We start from the raw sequence: 18,647 nt of genomic DNA, 5'->3' as shown, positions 1-18,647 counted from the left end.
TAATAATAATAATAATAATAATAATAATCTTATTTGTATCCCACTCCTCTCCCCGAGGGGACTCGGAGTGGTTTACACAATGTAACAATATAAACAAAGTAAATGATAATAAACATATAGACAATTTAAATTAAGTGAATGAACAATAAAAAGTGAAGTACATTGAAATTAAAACAATCATATGAGTATAACATAAGATAAATAATCCATAAATAAAATAAAGAAAACAATACTTACATAATAATACCATTAAAAAATCCCAGCCACTGTCATAGTTAGGTCCAGTTAAAATTTCCCATTTAAATCTCCCATCCATTGAATAGCAATACATTTAGCCATTTTCAAAGGCCTGTTTCTTCCCTAGCCAGGTTTTCAATGCTTGCTGTAAGGGCCCTTCCACACAGCCCTATATCCCAGAATATCAAGCCAGAAAATCCCACAATATCTGCTTTGAACTGGGTTATCTGAATCCACAGTCAGATAATGTGGGATTTTCTGTCTTGATATTCTGAGATATTGGGTTGTGTGGAAGGGCCCTAAGTCATTTTTTTCAGGCACTGAACTTTGAATGAATTGCATTCCTAGAGAGAGAAATGCCGTAATGGGTTAAAATATTACAGTTTCCTTAACATGCAATTTGACTCTCAAAGAAAATCATACCAAACTGCAACTGAAGGTTAAACTATTTACCGTAGTCCCCTATCTGTATAACCTTTAATGTAGTTTTTGTCAGAAGAGAAGATGAATGATGGCAAAGATTGCAAGTGACACCTTTCTGCCTTTCCTCAACTGAGTACCTAATGCTCTGTTACTACCCCATGGAGACTGCTGTCCCTGTCCCTTATCAGTCAGCAAGCATTTTTGGTTAAAAATACACTCTTTTGCATTGAAGGAGATTGATCTGTATGCACTAATTATTTTGAAACATTATATAAATTGAACAAAAAATGTCTTTTTTCATAAATTGCTATAGCAACATTTGAAAACTCCCTTTCTTATCACTTCATTATTCTTAATGAAATGCTTACATATTCATTGGTGTATTCCTATGCTTTACTCTCTGAATTGACTTTAGTTGCCATTGATGTCATCATATCGCCAGCTCTGATAAAGGACTCTTGATTGTTTACTTTGTATTGTGATGTCATTTTCACCACTTGATTGGCTGCAACCACCTGTGACTGTTCCAAAAAGAAAGCATCAGTTAGGGAAAAAAATGACACCAAGGCAATTAATACAGTGTGAGAAAAAGGCGTTTTAAAAAGGAAATGTTCACAAATTTTATGTGCTTTGGGGGGAATTACTTTTACCATAGTAAAACTGCTGTTTTTAACCAGAAAACCAACATCTGATTTAGCTAAGATAGATAGATAGATACGTTTTATTGATTGGCCTATTGGCCGTATCAAAACATTTAACACATAACACAATTAACAAATAGTCATACATAGTCATACATACAACATACAACCCTCGGTATAAAAGGAGTTAAAATAAACAAGCTGTCAACAGGATCTCGTTCAGATCAAATGTCTGCGTCACCTCTACAGTTTACCCCAATTGATTCTAAATGTGCAATTCTCAACTGTGTTGCTTTGAATAGAAAAAGGGCTGTTTTGTGTGTTATTTTAGGGTTCTGTCCAGCCAACAAAAATGAGGTTTTAATATATGGGTCCCAGTGAGTTTTTTGAATAATGTATGGTCCAAGACAATGGTCTCTCTCTTTCTTATACAGCTCACAGTTGAACAATACATGTGTGATATCCTCCACCTCTGGTGCTCCACAAATACAAAATCGTTCGTTGTATGGGACTTGATTAAACCTTCCGTGCTTGTCCATTGTATCCAGCTGTTCAAAACGAGCTCTGGTAAATACCCTCCTAAGGTGTTTAGGCATTTCTGTTTTTAGATATTGAGCTGTTTGGAAAGTATGTTTAAAGCGGCCTAACCATTTCAGTGAGCCAGCTTTACTGAGGGTAGCGATATCTTTTTGGCCTTCTATATCCAATACTCGTTGAGCAACTATTTTTGGGTCTAACTCTTCTAAGAGATTCGGATACCGAGTCGGAAATCCACAGCTCCTGATGTATTTTGTCAGGAGAACTAACCAAGAGGTCTGATGTTGATTTTCTATCTGCTCTAACAGGCACAGTTTGGGGAGTCTATCATTTTCCATGGCCATCAGTTTTGCCCAGTAGTTGTAGGCCCTGATTTTGGATAAGCCATCCACTGTGTGTACTCCCAGTTCCGCTCTTACTGCGGCAGCTGGGGTCGTCCTGTCCACTCCTAGGAAACTTCGCAGGTGCTGTGATTGTGCTTGCTCTAATAATGGTATCTGGTTTAGACCCCAAACTTCAGCTCCGTACAAGAGCATGGGAGTAACCTTTGCTTTATATACTTTGAGAAGTGGGTCTAAGGATCCTGGTTGGTTGTAATTTGTCAGTTTGAGTAGTTGATTTGCACGCACTCTTGCCCTAACTGAACTTTTTTGATGGTGTGGTAGCCAAGAGCCGGTCTCAGAAAAAACAATTCCCAGATATGTGAAAGTGCAAACCTTCCAAACAACTAAAGATAGATGACCTTGTGGGAAACGTGAGTACGCCAGAACTGTATTCATTACTTACCGATAACAGTTGCTTACCCTTGGATAAAGAAAATATAAACTCCAGTAACAACTCAATAATATCCCAGGAAGAAGTGTCTGTGTGGTGGCTGTGTGGTGGAGACACTCCTGCAACAAGCTCATTAACTGCTGAGTTAAAACAGACAAACCCCACTAGTGCGTGTTTACTGACTGCCAAAACAGTGGCATATATCTTTGAAAGATTTAAAAATATAACAAAGCAAATTGAGCAGTTAAAGCTTTCTTTTGACGCTTTTGCTCAGAAGAATGAGGCCCCAAAGGGAAGCACAGTTCAATCAGCACAAATGGACGGTATGGGGCCTAGAAGGGAGGCAAATACAAAGGATGAAAAGCCCTACACAAAAGTAGATAGAGGCTACTCATTTACTTCTACTAAGTGCAACAGAATTCTGCAAGCAAACCAGATAAGGCTGCGAATTGCCCACAACAACATAAACAAGGGCAGATGGAGGTCATACAGAACTATCAGAACATCGCTGGGCCAGTTATTACACATACCCCCCCAAAGTGTGGACCTGACTAAAGTGAAATGGCTACCCCAAGTCTCTGCAGACAAGAACATCGAAATTACCTTTGAGCAATCAATACTACCATCTATGCTGATGAAGATGAAGCTCTTCTTGCTCAAATTTCAAATAGTCCCAATGAGGGTTTTCCGTGACCTGGTCATTAGCCCACCGATAACTTCCATGCACGGCGATGACATGCCTGCAAAAGGGGGCAAACCCAGCCTGCCAGCCTCCAGGGAGGCTTCTGGAAAAAATAAGCCACAGCCCAGTCCAGCTAAGGCTGATAGCAAACCAACACAGAAGCACCTTATGAGCGTGAGCAATGCAGCCTGCGGCAATCAGAGAGACACCGATCTTGGATTGGGTCATCTCAGGACTGTAGCGACTTCCATAGGGATCCCGGGTGAGCCAAGGATGGGCTCAATGTCCACTGCCGAGGCCCCACAGGATGAAATGGACTTAGAAGTGGCCCCTATAAATGATCTACTGGAGCTGGAGCCGAACGAGAAGGACGTGACCCGCACCCTGTCTCCAATTCAGGTCCTGGTCCACAGGAAGGATGGCAGCAGACCCCCTAATCAGGATCTATTCCCCAGGGAAGGAAAGAGTGCACCCCCTACACCATTACAGAATAATACTACTGCCAAAGAAATGCAACAACAACATCAACAGCAATATCTGCGGCAAACCAGAGAGGAGAAAAGAGATCCCCTCAATAACTGTGTTTTCAATGGGGATATTGGTGGCATTGTACCAGCCTCAGATACGAATTGACTAACAGATTCGCCAATATGTACACAACTTGGCCAACCAGATCACCTAGAGACAGTAAGACCCATCCAGATTGTAACCTGGAATGTAGCCGGCTGGAAAGAGATCGCTGATTGCGAATTGGTGAGATTCTTATCTGACTTTGAGATAATAGCGTTTCAAGAGACTTGGCTGGGAGGAGGGGACGACTCAATACAACTACCTGGATTTCAGTGTTGGCACACACCTGCTCAGAAAAGAGCAAATAAAGGGCGTGCCTCAGGGGGACTATGTATAGGTATTAAGGAGGAACTTCAATGGCAAGGAGAGAGATTGTGCAAGGGGGATGATATCCACAATATATTGGCCATTAAGTTTAATTATAAAGAAATGGAGCTTATATTGATAAATGTCTATATCCCGCCACCCACATCCTCCTATTACAGTCCGGATGCTTGGGTACAGCTAGAGATAATGGTGGAAGAACTGACAGTAGTGTATACCCAAGCAATAATCATTTTACTTGGAGATTTTAATGCTAAATTGGGTCCATCTATACATGAACTAGCCCAATATGGTGGACTTCCACTTGAGTTTATTAAAAACCACCCAGAGACAAAAAGATCAATAGGGCTGGAATAAGTTTGGCATCATTGATTGCGAAGTGTAATTTACAAATCCTAGGAGGTAAGAACAACAACAACAATCATAATTATGTATACCCTTATACATTCCATTCTAGCCATACTAGTAGTGCCTTAGATTTTATATGTGTGTCAACAGGCAAGGCCAATCTTTTTTCACAGATCAAAGTACTTTTGAGGGAAGAAAGTGACCACCAACCAGTGTGTGTGAAATTTCTGGGCCCCTCAGATTTAAGACCAACCAATAGAAATGATGACTGGAGTATGGCCAACACTGAGGTGATACAAAACAAAAGATTTGCCTGGACTAAAGTAGACACAACAGCAATAGCAAATAGCCTCAAAACAGACCATATTGCAAACTGGGCCTCAATAGTTCAATCGCACTCAGCAGATTGGCAGGCAGTCTCTAATGCATTTACAAACATCTGTGGTAGTCTAAAGGAACATCTTGTCACAAAATCCTCTCCTAAAGATCCTTATTTGAGCAGAGCGCCCTGGTTCGACAAAGAATGCCAACTTCATAGAACAAAGCTGAGGTCGGCAATGAGACGTGCGCAGGGACAACATCTTGTACATCCCCAAGTCGAAATGTTAACCCTGAGACGAGAATATAAGAAACTTATAAAAACAAAAAAGAAAAATCATACAATATCGATCTGGACAGGGCTTGAGTGCTCAGCTAAGAGTCATAATTCGGCTATCTTTTGGCACACAGTAGCCGGAATTTTGAAGGAAAGGAAATTTACACTTGATATACCTATTCCTGCAGAAAACTGGGAAAATTACTACTCACAGTTGTTTGCTCCCACAGAACTTACAGAGACACAGACACCAGGTAATGATTTATCAATAAAAGCCCTTCCCCTCTGGCCATCAGTAACAGAAGGTGAGATCAGAGGTATTATAAACAACCTGAAGACCAATAAAACCACAGGAGAAGATTACTTACCAGCTGAGCTATTTAAAACACATCTAGACTGGTGGGCCCCCCTGTTAGCAGGCTTATTTACACACATAAATAACATCTGTCAGGTTCCAGTTGGATGGAAGATGGCAATAGTTGTCCCTGTTTACAAAAAAGGGAACAAAAAAGACCCTGGTTCCTACAGGCCAATTAGCCTAATTGATATTGTGGCCAAGATATATGCCAGATATCTCCTGAACAGAGTTGAATGTTGGGTAAAAGAAAAACATATCCTCGCCGAAGAACAGGCTGGCTTTAGACAGAGCAGATCAACTATTGACAATTGCTTTGTTTTAAATCATACAATTGCAAAATATGTCAGCAGAGGGAAACAACTGTATGCCGCCTTTATAGATCTTAGTGCAGCATTTGACACTGTAAATAGAGAGACGTTATGGAAGAAACTAACGGATCTCAATATGGAACCCAGACTGCTGGCACTAATCAAGGCACTTTACACGAGCACCTACCTGAAAGTGCAACTTGGGATGCAAGGAGCCATGACAAATAGTATAGAAACATACAAAGGGGTCAGACAAGGGTGTATATTAGCACCACTGTTATTCAGCTTATACGTAAATGATCTCCCCGAACAGTTGAAGGACCCAGAGGTACACATGCCTAAGCTGTGCAATACACATTTCAACATCCTTCTATATGCCGACGATATGATTTTACTATCATATTCGCAAGTTGGGCTACGTAGACTGCTGAGAAGGTTTAATTCCTATTGTCATAACAACACTCTAACTATTAATAAATCAAAGTCAAAAACAATGGTATTTGGCAAACGACGTAACAGACATAGATGGTTCCTGGATGATGAACCAATAGAGCAAGATTTAGCTAAGAGTAAAATTAGAAACTATATAAGCCCTATGGGAAGAGGATATAAAAATCAATGGAGCAGTTCAAGTTCAACTTCATATAGTAACCAGCTAATACTTGAAAAAGCAGTCTAGATAAAGACCAAACAGAAATATACTTTGTGCTTTTTCTGCATAGCAGGAATTGGACTAGATGGCCCATGCAGTCTCTTCCAACTCTATGATTTTAAATCATTCTTAGAAAAATAACTAATCCATTTCAAAGACATGATGTGACCGTGGCTGGAAGCTACCTAAATAAGTCAGAGAATGCAGTTTAAAATGTGAGAAAGTTAATTAATTAATTAATAGTAGGTTTATTTGTACCCAGCCACCATCTCCCTGAAGGGACTCGGGGTGGCTCTCAAGAGCACTTTGCAGTGCCACACATAAAACGATACACAAACTTATAAAACAACAATATAAGGCTAAAGCAATGAACACATAAAACCCCATTCAATAAAAATTGTACAATTCATGAAATGCAGTAGAACCTGCGAATAAAACTGGATATCTTCACAGCCCCTGCTACCTCATCACATGGCTTCTTTAACGGACACAGCACCCACTTCCTGGCCATTAGAACACCTGCGTGGGGTGCTTCATGGACACCGTTACCTTAGTGCCCCGCTGTTGGTGCTTCAAGTTCAGGAGGATAACTTCGTTTTGGGGTTTCCCCTCCTCACCTGTTGCCTTCTGCTTTTGGCTCCTTGTTCCATCAGCCCATTTTGTTTGGGATTGAATGTTTACTTTCAAGCTGTTTTACTGTACTTACATTTTAATTGTTTAAATTGATATGTTATGTTTATTACTGTATAATGTGGCATTGTATGACATGGTCTGTAAGTCGCTCTGAATCCCCCGCCGGGCTGAAAGGAGCAGGGTATAAATATAGCATAATAATAATAATAGTATAATAATACCTACAATTAATAAACCAAAGTGCTGGAGTGAACACAATCACTGAGTTTCCAATCTGACCATAATTTACACAAGGTCAAAGGCCTGTCTAAAGAGCCATGCTTTTAAGCTAGCTCGAAAGAAAAATCCAAGGCAGTGCTCTCACCGTGAGATTCCTCCCCATCATCCTGAGGACAGAAGACGAGGTGACCTAAGATCTGCCAATCCTTACTTTAACCTGATTCTGCAGGACAGCAGATTAAGAAGCAACACTCTGGGTGCATTATTTTGTTTCATAAGAAGCTTACATAACAAATTTGCCTTTTTGCCTTGTGCATAAAATAGACCACAGCCTGTTGACAGATATAATCTTTGTGGTAGGCAAATAACCAGCTAATTGATCGCATTTGAGGTTCAGAGATAAATTACAGTTCCTCAGAATGTTGAGTCACCAGGGAAAAAAGATGTAAGATCCCAGCTGGGAGTATGCCAAACTTGGGGAATTTGCTGAACACGTTTCCTTGTTAATCATACAACTCTATAGAGAAGAGCAAAAACAATAAATCCTGCAATTATATTAAATATATATAGAAAGAGTTGAAGCTGAGGTTGTGAAAATGTTCTTTGGAGGTTCAGGACTGTACTCCTTTCTGACACTTAGAGCTTATGAAAATATATTTGCTCATCTTGTTCTTTCTGGGAGAATCATTCTCTGTTATGAAGTGAGGCCCCAACAAGCAAAAGTTTACTGGCAGCTCAATTGTTTCGGCCATTCAAATATCTTTCCCATTAAACAATTTAAATGAAGACAGCTATTTTAAAATCTTGAGTTAAATCTTGGTGGTCTGTATCAACAAAAGATATTTAAAGGGGTCCATGGTAAAGAAAAGAGAGGAACTGCTGCTATAGAGTGGGGGGAAATGGCTTAAAAAGATTTTGGGGGTTTGAGATAATCAGGAATCCCTTTTCTGAGCTCCTTCTGGGTTCCCCTCAATACTAGCTCCATCTCAACAGCATTTATGGATAAAAATATGATTTTGTTTGTTAAACTATGAACAAAACTATACTGAAGGCAGGAGGCATACACTTCTTTTGGAACGTGTATGGTTTCCTTTGCACAGTAGCTGCAATATTAAAAAACTGTCACATAGCTATAACCTTTTACCCTTTTGTCTCAGGTATGTCAAGGTTCTATCACAGCAAATACCAGGAAATTAGAGCAGTGGGATTTAAAGGCTGCAAAACTATAGTTATCAAACCTTCAGCTACAAGAGAAACTGTATTTTTGCTGACAGATTACTTACAATACTGTGGACAGAAATCCAATTTCAGCTTCCTTGTTGTTTTTGAGATTAAAACCCATCCATCAAAAACAGTAACAGCTATACCTGTGAGCAATAGCCTGCACATGGTTTCAGGATGAGAATTGTGCTCTTCAGTGTTAGAATGGACTTATCTTAATGCAAGGCTTCATATCTTAACTACAGGCAGGAGAAGCCCAACCTGTGCAACCCAATGTGTAAGGTAAAGGTAAAGGTTTCCCCTTGACATTAAGTTTAGTCATGTCTGGTCCTGTGCTCATTTCTCCAAGTTCATGTGGCCAGCATGACCAAGTTCATGTGGCCAGCACCGTTACCTTCCCACCAAGCGGTACCTGTTGATTTACTCATATTTGCATATTTTCAACTGCTAGGTTGGCAGAAGCTGGGGCTAACAGCGGGAGCTCACCCCACCAACCTTTCAGTCAGCAAGTTCAGCAGCTCAGTGGTTTAACCTGCTGTGCCACCAGGGACTCCATGTCTACAAAGGCAAAAAAAAAAAAGGATGCCTGCATTTGGGAACTGACATTTTATTATCACAGCTGTCATTTTAATAATAACTAGATTTCTTGACATCAATAGTTGCAAACATTATAAATGTGAAAAAAGGGAAGAGGAGACCAAACAATATTGGTCACTCAGGACTTTCAGTGACCAGGAGATGATAAGAGCATAGCTCTCTAACCTTCACCGAAATAGCATACTTTAATGGTGAGTATCTTAAGAGTTTTGAAGCAAAAAAGGTAAATTTGGTAAAATCCCTAAGTACGCAGAACTTAGAAAGCCAATGTGGTGTAGTGGTTTGATGGTTGGAGTATGGCTCTGGAGAGCAGGATTCAATTTCCTGCTCAGTCATGGGGACCTACTGAAAAACCTTGGGTTAGCATACTCTGTAACAGTCAATGGACGCTCAGCCTCAATGACAATCTCATCTGAATAAATCTAGCCAAGAAAACCCCAAGATCAGGTTGCTTTAAGGTCATCATAAGTCAGAAACAATTTGAAGGAGCACACAACAGCAGCAACAAAAGCAGAATTTAGGTTTTCCAAGTTAAAATACAAAGAAAATTGGTCCTGGTGGAAAGTTGCCAGAGTGTTGTGGGAAGAGATAAATAAATTGTAGAATGAGTCATCCTATTGCTGAGAGAGGGAACATCTGGGTTTACATGGAATTCCAATGGCTGGAAAATCAAAGATTTCAAAATTTTTCTTTATGGGTAGCTCTTATGTCTTTGTATAGCCTCATATATAAGTTGATCTCATGTATAACTTGAAGACATGTTTTGGAGCCAAAATTATGGATTTTGCAATGATCTATGGATAAATTGATGCTAAGATTTAGGGGCATTTAACAAACAAATGGGGGGCCCTGGTGGTGCAGTGGGTTATACCGCTGAAATGCTGATCAAAAGGTTGATGGTTCGAATCCGGGGAGCAGGATGAGTTCCTGCTGTTAGGCTCAACTTCTGCCAACCTAGCAGTTTGAAAACATGCGAATGTGAGTAGATCAATAGATACCGCCTTGGCAAGAAGATAACCGCACTCCATGCAGTCATGCCAGCTACATGACTGTGGAGGTGTCTACGGACAATGACAGCTCTTTGACATAGAAATGGAGATGAGCACCACCCCCAGAGTTGGACTCAACTAGACTTAATGTCAGGGGAAACCTTACCTTTTCCTTCTCCTTTTAAAAATGCAGAGGAATATACTTAGGAAGAGTTGTTTTAAGTAACTTTCCTATGAGTTGGTCCCCACACTTCAGCAGCAGTTCATATGTCAAGGCTTCTTTGCAGACAACATGGAAAGTAGGGCTAAAATACAGCTTTATTCTTCATTCATCATGGCTGTTGAAGGAAACCAAAGAAACTCAATGTATAGGTAGGTGGGAAATGGGCAACCTGTAACTTCAAACACATTTTTATCAGCAATGCCTGCTCTTCACTAAGCAAATGCTGAGTGATGTGTTTAAGAAGCTCTCAAAGTGGAGCCTTATGATATCAGTCTCCTGCAATAAGTGGTCTCTACTAGATTAGAAACTGAGATTGCTCAAAATACATTGGGCTCCACTGTTTGTTTTTCAGTGAAAGGAAAATGTTCCCGGTATCCTTTAGAGAATAGTTTTGTGTCACACTTAGATGTGTAGCCCTAACCTCTTCTCTAGTAGCTTGCTCCCAAAATGAAACAAGGCAAGGCTTTGATATGGAGCAAAGTGTAGAAAATGTGAAAAATAAATACCCAGAAAATCAAGAATGAGGAAAATGAACAGAGGCTATTCTTCTCTTTCTTCTAAAAAAGGAGACTCTAACTTAAAACTCAATAGTGTATGAATAGTATTCTTCTCCTTTTCAAACTTATTCTGCATTTGGCTTGGGTAGTTATCTTTTATTTGTCAAAAGTATTCAACTAGATAACTTTTAGGTTGTGTTGACCTCTACTATTCTATTATCCACTTAGTTTTATAGTTTCTGAATGCTATAAATGTTTAGTTCTCATCCTTCAATTGACTCTTTCCATTGACGTGCCAATTAGCTCCAATAACAGTAACAAATCAACTTGAAACATTCATAAACAGAGAAATAATTATTTCAGAATTATGGCTATTATCCAGCGGCATCCTTGCCAGCCGGACAAAATATCTCCCTATGGGCTCCCAGCAGTTGCTTCCATAGAAAATAGAAGGAAGAGTCTGCAAATGCGGGGCATTGGATTGTAAACAAGATGTCAGCTGGCGCTTTTACTAAGACAGAAAATGATAAAATGCATTGGTCAAAACCATTAAGCCATGATTTTGGAGCTTGGGATCTGAAAAATTGTGTTTCCCAATATGGTCCTGCCTGCGTTTTAAAATCTTCTGTGAATATTTTTCTCTTATGTTAATCCTGTCTTGGGAGAAATGACAGGATCAAAATAAAATAAAATACATTAGGCATTACACTTTCATAGAGGTTAAGGGCATTAGAACCCTGTAAAAGTGGAAAGAAGCATGCACACAGACACAGACACACACACACACACACACATATGCATGTGTGAAGAAGAAGCCCCAGGAAGTGACCGGGAAGAAGCTCCAGCAGAAGCTGCCTTGGGGGCCCTCTCTGCGCCCCTCGCCAGTGCCACTTCGGAGCTCTTCACCAGCCACACACATGCCTGTCTGTAACTTAGCAACTCAAGTCTGTAGCAGCATATACAGTGTTCCCTTGCTACTTGTATTTTTAAAAAAACAAAAAACAAAAAACCGTGAAACAGCAAGTCTGCGGGAAGTGAACCATGGAGTACCAAAGGAACACTGTATAAGCAAATATGTAAAAACAGTAAGCATATACATTAAAAACCATAAAGTTAAGATAACATCTATACATTAAAAACCAATTATAAAAATCACACATATCACACATATGCATTTTTTTAGTATTTATTTTTATGGGCTTCCAAGTCCTGAGCTGCTCTATATCCCAATATGGGCAACTAGCCATGGCTGTATGCCCAGCAGGTCTTCCTTTCCCCTTTTGTTGACTTGTTCATTTTGTCACATACTTCAAACATCCACAAGTATCAAGTACACAGTGGCATGAGGTATTTAGAATTGGAACACTCTCACTTCCTGAAGCAAATAGGGCCCTTGTGTTGTCTTGCGGGCTGCTAGCCATCTAAATTTATCTTCGCATACTTACTGAAAGTTGGAGGTGGGAGAGAGAGCTGACAAGTTGGCACAGGGCCATTCAAGCAGAGCAGTCAACAAGCCAATTGGAGGTATCAAGTGTAGCTTTGAACGAACAAGAATCTCGGCTAGAAATATGTGGAGGTTATGGTTGGAGTAAATTCCAAGCCTTAAAAATAGCTTCCAAAGTTAGTGAGTTGGAGTTTGGCAGGATAGGAGGAAATGAGTAGTTTTGGAGACACTCTCTATAAATTATAACATCATTATCTTGTCTTTCTGCTGGATCCAATTGTGTAGGCTTCACTACAGCTTATATAGTCCCCTGTTCCTATTTTGCAGAGCCATTGAATGTTATAATGTCCAGAGCTATCAAGTGAAGAGACCCAACACTAATGAAAAAAAATACTCTGCTAGAATCACTGAAGGATTACTATTTCGCTCAGCAACACTAGCCAGCTAGAAAATGCCCATGGGAAGTATATAAACACAGCTGGCAAGTTAACAGCTTTCTACTACTGTAACCCTCTTCAGTCTTTACCTCATTTTCTCAAACATTGCAATTTGAGAAACTGCAAGTCGCTTCTGGTGTGAGAGAATTGACTGTCTGCAAGGATGTTAGCCAGGGGACACCTGGATGTTTTTGATGTTTTACCCTCCTTGTGGGAGGCTTCTCTCATGTCCCTGTATGAGGTGCTGGAGCTGACAGAGGGAGCTCATCCACGCTCTCGCTGTCGGTCTTCAGTCCTGCCAGCACAAGGGTTTAACCCGTTGTGCCACCATGGGCTCTTACATAGAAAGTGGCACATTTGAAGATCAGAGGTGTTCTTCAAATGTCAACAAGGGATCTTATTCACATGTCCATATAGGACATATGAATAGGATTTCTCAATTTCTAGGGATACTGCTTATGTGCAGAGTCACCAGGTCACACCTGAAGGGGTTAGTGCATATTCATCATATTCATATTCATTCATATTTGGCTTTTGTAGAAAGATGTCCCTTTTTGCTATCCTAACTAATAGCTGTTGATTGACTAATCTGTTTTACAAGAACAGTGTTTGAAAATGTTGTCTCAGCAAGTCTGGCATTCAAGAATTCCTTCCTATCCATAGAGCACTGGCTCTGGTTCTAACCTTTCACTTTGGCCAGAATTGTATTATTACATAAGTGTGGTTTGCATATTGTATATGTCTCTTTTTGGAAGGCATGCAATGTGCTTTTCTGCTTTGAACAACATTCAAAACCTTCACAGACACACACACACACTTGCAATTGTCAAACTCCAGGAGAGGCTGCTTCAACTTTCCAGTGGGGAGAGGAAGAAGGTGACTGTTCAGACAATGTAGCTCAAAGGGGACGGGATAAGAGATTGCATGTCATCTGATAATCCAGATAATCTGGGGCCCCTTCTAGGCAGGCCCAAATTGCAAAAGGAACCAGAATTTAAACTCCTGAATCCTTTTGTGATTTAGGCCACACATAAGATCCAAATTCCAGGCTTGGGCAGAGGTGGCTACATGGTCTCCTGGGTCAACCCGTTTCTCTTGCAAACTTACCAGAGGGGGCTGGCATTAATCCAAAAACCATCATGGGTTTTGGGCCTGTGTAGAAGGGTCCTGGCAGTCCATGATATCCACAGAACTCTCTTTCAGATCACATTTTGTTGGGTTTCATCCCTGACTGCACAAGTCTCTAGCCCTCAATGAGTAGTTAGCCTAGATAGAGTGAGGGATTCCTTTTATAAATTCCATGTGCATGCCTACCTCAAGAAGGGGCTCAGAAGGAGGGTTTGTCTTGCGCATCCTGCATGCCACTATCTCCTCCCCCTTTGAATGTGATCACTTCAGGGAGAACGTAATTTCCTGTTTAAAGATATTTTTATTGGCCTGGGCTGGTCATGCAGCCTGTTTCCATTTTCTGGGTCTCTCTTCCCTTTGTTCTTCTAGAGTGAGGAGGCACCTTGCCATTGTGCAGGCAAGATGTAGTAGACATGGCTATTTTGTTATTTTTATTTTTCCTTTTCCTTAGAAGATAGCTCAGTGAAGCTAGTTAGCTTCAAGAACCTTTCCTATCCAGAATGGATTTCTTTTGATTTTAATAAATATTATTTTTAGAACCTATGAAGTTGTGGATCTGCAATCCTGTTCCATACTGTTGGATGGAAACCAATCCTTGCTCTTTACACATAAGCTTCATAACCAGCAGAAGCTTACGTGTAAAGAGCAGAAATTATATAATGTCCACATTTATAACATATGAATCATATACATTTCTGCATAGATCTGTGCTTGAAAGCAGCCAGTCATTGCTTCTCAGACCATCTGTATATCTATACAGGCACACATACATACAATGAATTATGCACAACTCATGCAGAACCATTTCATCATAGATTCATTCAAATGAGAGCTGCAATTTCATATGTAGAGAAAATGAATTCTGTGATGAAATTTAATACTATGTGAACTCAGGCTATTCAGAAAATGAGAAGTGATATTCGACATGAATATTCTATACTCAAATCTCAATGGGCTTAGTCACTGTGTGTGTCACATTGTATTGTAAGAAAAGAATAAATTAGCAACATTACATTCACAGAATGCTTTGAAGCAAAAAAAATCCTATTTCTACTTAGCATGGAAGTGTGGTCTATCTTTTTGAACAATTATAGAAAACCTTTTGTGCTTTCAAAGGGGGGATATTGAAAAAAAATTGACTGCATGTCTTTTTCTAGATACCATCAGAATAAAGGAGCTACCTGACAATAACACATTTGTATGTCAGTTACTGTATTATTTTTGCATCTCCTACAGCTTCTATGCAACACATTGACAGGTTCAGGAGACATGACATTTTAATGGCTTCACTTATAAAACAATAATCTGCTGTCTTGGAAAATTATGGCAAAGATAAAAAGAGCCACATAATACAAGGTGCTTCCCTCTTAAAATGTCATGTATTTTTTCTTTTAGGTTTATTCAGGACTATGGGTTGGAAAGGTTGCCTTTTTCAAGGTGGGTAGTCTATGGCTCCTTTAATATTGACGATATTTTTGGCTGTTGGATACTATCCCATCATTTCTCACTGTTTGCCTGGCTTGCAAGGGCTACAGGAATCTGGAGTTCAATAACTGGCTGCTCAGTGACACTACAGTACACTGTTATAGAGCTGTAGTCCACTTTAACTGCAATAGCAGCATCCTGTGAAATTCTGTGTTCTATAGTTGAGTGAGGCTCAAGAACTCTCTGGATACAATATCACATTATTGTTCTATGGGTGAAGATACTAAATGCCCCTTCTTAAACTGCAAGGAGTCCTAGTGGCGCAGTGGGTTAAAGCACTGAGCTGCTGAACTTGCTGACCAAAAGGTCACAGATTCAAATCCGGGGAGCGGCATGAGCCCCTATTATCAGCCCCAGCTTCTGCCTACCTAGCAGTTCGAAAACATGCAAATGTGAGTGGATCAATAGGTACCACTCCAGCAGGAAGGTAATGGTGCTCCATTTGGTCATGCCACCCACATGAACTTGGAGGAGTCTACGGACAACGCTGGTTCTTTGGCTTAGAAATGGAGATGAGCACCAACCCCCTGAGTCGGACACGACTGGACTTAATGTCAGGGGAAAACCTTTACCCTAAACTGCAAATCCCAGGATGATACAAGATTGCTATGGAGTTGAAGTGGAATATAGTGCTATATCAATGAGGTGTGATAGGGCACAGGTCCTTACTTGAATACTTCTTTTTTCTTCTTCTTTCATGTCAGGAGCAACTTGAAAAACTGCAGGCTGCTTCTGGCATGAAAGAATTGGCCTCCTGCAATAACACTGCCCAGAGGATGCCCAGATGTTTTACCATCCTGTGGGAGGCTTCTCTCATGCCCCTGCATAGGAAGCTGGAGCTGATAGACTGGAGTTCACCCTGTTCCCCGGATTCAAACCACCGACCTTTCCATCAGGAGTTCAGCTGAAACAAGGGTTTAGCCCATTACACCACTGGGGGTTCCGGTTTCACAATGAATACCGATAGATGTTCTGTGCAGATCTGCGGAAATCAGTTATGTTGACACTTCGAACTACATTACTTGTGCTGTAACATTTTGAAAGCTGCTTATGAAACAAATGATGAGGTACTTTCAAGAGGTTAGTGGAGGACTTGTATATAGTAGATGGAAACCCTGTAGAACAAAAAATACCCTCAGAATTGGCTAGGATCAGGGAACTGGATTCAAAGCAGGGCAATAAGACAGGACATTTTTAGGTAGAGGGGTGGGGGGAAATAGAGAACAGGATAGTCCATTTGAGAAGGTGATTTGAGAGAGGAGAAGAAAGTGGCAGGAGATCTGTATGAACAAATCATAACGGTAAAAGAAGAAATAATAGAGGAAAATTTCTAAACATGAAGAATTGACATGGAAATTGAGAGGGGAGACATCCAAAGGGAAATATGTAATATTATTTATTTACATCATTTATAGCCTGCCTTTCTCAACCATATGGTGACTCAAGGCGGCTTACAGATTGGCACGATTTGATGCCATGCTTTCATAAAAGTGCGATTAAAAACAGTCAACATAACAATATAAAAACATATATCAAATCATTAAAACATGTAGTCACCAAAAGAAAAGTACAATATATTAAGGGAAACAAGAAGGAAAATTACAAAAATGGTACAGAACTCCTGCACAACTCGCATGTTTTTTTTACCCGGGATAAAGGACAGGTGTCGGCATGCTTGTGAACAAAGAGAGATGTTTAATCATATGATATGGGAATAAGATCGAGTACAAGAATACTGGAGAATGATTGAAGGAGAAATCAACAGAATGTTAAATCTACAAATAATAATTGTTAATAGAAATGTACTAAATGCAAGGATAACATACACAAAAAATGTACAAAAAGAAAAAAATGGTTCACAAATTAATAGCATGTGCACAAATTATTTTAGTGAAGGGTTGGAAAGATAAAACAAAATGGACTCTGATGAATTGGTATAAGTATATAGTTAATATGTTAGATGTGGAAATAACAAATTGCAAATGGAAAAATATAGATAAAATTGAAAAGGTTACAATAATTAAGATCCAGCCCTAGTAATTCACAAAAAATAAGAGCAAAAGCCTGCATAACCCAAAATGTTTCATCTGCAAAACACATGGCTGAAATCCTGGGGGCTACCAGGCGTTTGCAATTAAGAATAGGAAAAGGGGAACTGGAAAGAGGAAGTAGTTTGGTTGCCCAGCAGGCTTCCTCTACGAAGAAGATTAAGAGGCCATTCTGATGAACTGCCACACAGGAAGTTCAGTCTTTATTTATATCCCATCCAAAAATATATGGTGTCTCTTAAGTTGATTAGGGTTAGCTGCTCCTATAGAGAGACTAGGAATGTGCAGCTGTGTCCAACAGTCGGATCCCTCGGGCATCATAACACAGAGGGAACGGAAAGCTGAAAGAGTATAAGATCCTTTTGCAAACTGATCAAGGGAATTATGTTGAGTGCTAGCATAATATTGTCTGCCCATGGGATGCCTCTGAAAGGGATTGTGAGAACATACATGCTGAAGTACGCTACTCATAAAATGTATGCTAGAATGGTGTGTCCACATATAGCCTCGAAGTAATGAGGTCCTCCTACTAAGGCCATGGATAAAATGCTAAGTTCATGTCATTCAGGCAACAAACATTTCAATTAGTTAACAATAAATGGTGTGGTATGGGATGCCCTTGACCCAGCATCAAGCCTGATATTTTGCATATATAGGCATCTCCTACTTTTTGACAGTCCACTTTTTGACCTATTTAGCCAGATTTCCACAACCTTCCATAAGTTTCTGTTCCTCTTTTCAACAATGTCCAGTTTTCTGCAGTGCTCTGGTCCTTGGCTTGTAAAATAAGGGGGTACACCAGTACCGGAGTAGCACATACTGGTCGATAACATTAAACTAATTATCTGAACTGTGTAGGATGTTCAGAACTGACTTTGTTATTGTTTTATTTGTATGTATCTTGTTGTATTTTGTGTGTTCTGCACTATTGTGTGCTTTTTTTGAGCCTCTCTAACTCCCTTCGGGGAGATGGTTGCAGGGTGCTCATGATGCTCAGGGATTTTTCAAAGCCACAAAGGTCATCTATGGACCAAGAAACCATGGCATATAGCCTCTACGCTCATCAGATGGAATCAAACTTCTGAAGGACAAAAAATCAATTGCACTACGTTGGAAAGAACACTACCAAAGCCTCCTGAATCGCAGCTCCAATGTGGCCGAAGAGGTTCTCTCACAAATCTCACAACAACAAACCAGGGATGAGCTTGCAGCACTGCCTAGTTTGGAGGAAGTCAGCAATGCCATTAGCCAACAAAAACAAGAATCAGATAGTAATA

Source organism: Anolis sagrei, chromosome 5 (genome assembly GCF_037176765.1).
Source record: "Anolis sagrei isolate rAnoSag1 chromosome 5, rAnoSag1.mat, whole genome shotgun sequence".
In the NCBI taxonomy this organism is placed as follows: Eukaryota; Metazoa; Chordata; class Lepidosauria; order Squamata; family Dactyloidae; genus Anolis; species Anolis sagrei.
This window is presented reverse-complemented; position numbering follows the sequence as displayed.